This window comes from Myxocyprinus asiaticus, chromosome 46, assembly GCF_019703515.2.
Source record: "Myxocyprinus asiaticus isolate MX2 ecotype Aquarium Trade chromosome 46, UBuf_Myxa_2, whole genome shotgun sequence".
NCBI classification, from domain to species: domain Eukaryota; kingdom Metazoa; phylum Chordata; class Actinopteri; order Cypriniformes; family Catostomidae; genus Myxocyprinus; species Myxocyprinus asiaticus.
The window spans coordinates 19055950-19058872 of NC_059389.1; the positions used below are offsets into that span (position 1 = coordinate 19055950).

At 39.5% G+C, this 2923-nt stretch overlaps 1 pseudogene; it reads left to right on the forward strand.

Moving 5' to 3' along the window:
- The first annotated feature begins 1674 nt into the window (after window positions 1-1674).
- On the forward strand, window positions 1675-2369 carry LOC127435708 (polyadenylate-binding protein 1-like; annotated as a pseudogene).
- The last annotated feature ends 554 nt before the right edge of the window (window positions 2370-2923 follow it).

Here is a 2923-nt window from a genome sequence, read left to right on the forward strand (position 1 = left end):
TGTGATTCAAAATTTAATTTAAACCTAGAAATAAAGGTGGCCTGGGTAGCTCAGTGGTAAAGACGCTGGCTATCACCCCTGGAGTTCTCTAGTTCAAATCCCAGGGTGTGCTGAGTGACTCCAGTCAGGTCTCCTAAGCAACCAAATTGGCCCGGTTGCTAGGGAGGGTAGAGTCACATGGGGTAACCTCCTTGTGGTCACCATAATGTGGTTTGTTCTCGGTGGGGCGCATGGTGAGTTGAGCATGGTTGCTGCGGTGGATAGCATTAAGCCTCCACACACGCCATGTCTCTCTGTGGCAACACACTCAACAAGCCATGTGATAAGATGTGTGGGTTGACAGTCTCAGATGCAGAGGCAACTGGGATTCGTCCTCTGCCACCCGGACTGAGGCAAAGGAAATGTTATGATGTAAAATTAATTAAGAAATATTCTTATTTCTGCTCTATTTCTAGGTTACTATTAAATAAGCAAATTTGTGACATTGACCATGTTAACTCCTTTGTACACAAGATATAGTTGGGAAAATTCTCAAACATGCTTGATAACATGGATCATCAGGTTTTGCACAAACTTGTGAAGTCCATGCCAGCTCAAGTGCATGCTGTTATTAAAGCAAAGGCAGGGCATGTCAAGTGCTAAGAAACTAAAATAAAAAAATCTTGAAAGTTTTTCACTCAAATTGTTATACTGGTAACAAAATATGCAAAAAAAATAAATAATTTTTAGCTCTAATGACCTAAAAGCCAAGCTCGTATTTAAATGTTTCATATATGCACCTCATTCTACATTAGATTCATCTGGAGAAAATCAGTGTGTCAGACAGACCCTGTGAACACTTTGACATTTTTAGCTCCTTATTACTAAAAATAATTGCATATATTTAATATTATATTATATTTAAGTAGTTATTCAAACATTACAATTATTGTATAAAAAATTATTACTTTAATATAAACTTATCAAGTTCCATATCTGTAGAATATAGTCCCAAGGCTGTCTGTATGGATTTTTTCTTTCTTTCTTTCTGATATTACCTATTGTGTAATTATATATATATATATATATTGGTACTTTAACAATTTAAGACAAGATTATGTATTATGTGATGTAGATTATTAAGATACATTTTTTAACATAAATAAAAAATAATAGATAATTAAATAAATAAAATTTTAAAGTTGACAAAACTTTTAACAAAATTCTGGAAAATTCTTTCCAGAAGTTACAGCTTTGATTAATCTCTTTTAGCTTTATATTAACTAATATTATTAATAAGGCATAAATATAATATAATATAATGATTCTTTTATCTAAAAAATTCATCATTTTTATGGACTTATTTTAGAATCATTTGAATCACGCTAATTGTGTTTTAGTGATGATGTACAATGCAACTTGCTCAATATTAATACACACCTATATCCAGTATCCACACACAACTGATCTGAACTTAAGTTAAGAAGTTGTTTTTCTTTAAATCGTGAATAGCTTCTGTAATGTCACAAAGAAATTGAACTTTAACTACTGACACAGCATAAAATGTTGATTTTGAATGTTCGCGGCCTATATAAGGAGCAGAGTGAAGCTGAAACCTTCATTATCTGATTTTTCTGACTCTTTACTGGACAGCTTTGAAAGTTTACAGTAGTATCTTCTTGATCAGAAAACATAATGGCCTTGTCCTGCGGAGTTACTGGAGGTAATGCTACTTTACAGAAGGACCAAACGGGATCTTTGTTCGTGGGAGATCTTCTTCCTGAAGTCACGGAGCAGCTGCTTTTGATGACCTTCCTCCCTTTTGAACCCATCGCTTCTGTGCAGGTCTGCAGAGATATGATTACCAACCAGTCTCTTAGACATGGGTACATTAATTTCGCTGATGTGGATTTTGCCATGGACACTCTGATGTTTCAGGTTCTCTTGGGCAGGCCCAGCCCGATTCCACTCTGTGTAAGAGTTGAATCGGAAACATCTTTATTAAGGGCCTGGCAAAGGACATTGACAACATAGCCCTACATGATACCTTCAAGGTCTTCAGGGAAATCTTGTCCTGTAAAGTGGTTTCTGACCACAATGGAGGCTATGGCTTTGTCCACTATGCAACATTTGAGGAGGCTGAGAAGGCCATTGCTGCCCTCAACGGCATGTTGCTGAACGACCAAGAGATGTCCATATGCCACTTTAAGACCTATAATGAATGACAAGCTGAAGGCAAGACTGGGAATCTGGGAGTGAGTCTCTACGTGCAAAACCTACCATACCCCATGGGCAGTGAGCAGATACATGTACTCTTCGCTCCTTTTGGGACCATCACCAGTTACAAGTTGATGATGGAGAGTAATGGAGCAAGGGCTTTGGCTTTGTAGCCTTCACGACCCTTGCAGCTGCCACAAAAGCTTTGTCCATGATGAACGGCCATATTGTCAACAACAGGCCATTAAGAGTCTCATTTTCTCAGAACACAGAGAAGACTCCTAAAGATGACATCAAAGACAGCTCTGAGACTACCGATTTCATCATTGAAAAGACATGAGAGAAGCCTAAAACACTCCAGGACAGCTCGGACATGACATTGCCAGCCAGCTCTGAAATGACATTGCTGGCCAGCTCCGACATGGCAGTGCCTGACCCTGAAATGCCACTGTCTGACCTGCCCCCTAACCAGCCCTCTCTCCCTACTCTTCCTCAATGTGAGAGTCTCCACGATGTGGAGAAGTCTACATCACAGGCTCCCGATCAGACCTCAGATCACAGCCAACAGTTCACCCTAGGAGCCGTAAGGCCACCATACTTGCTGGAACTCCAGAAGATGGCCTCCTTGTACGTGTCAGCTCATACCCAGCACACCACCTCTGACAGTGCAAGTAACACCAACCAATCAGCAGATCCACAGCATGATGCAAGCCAGAAGTCATCATTC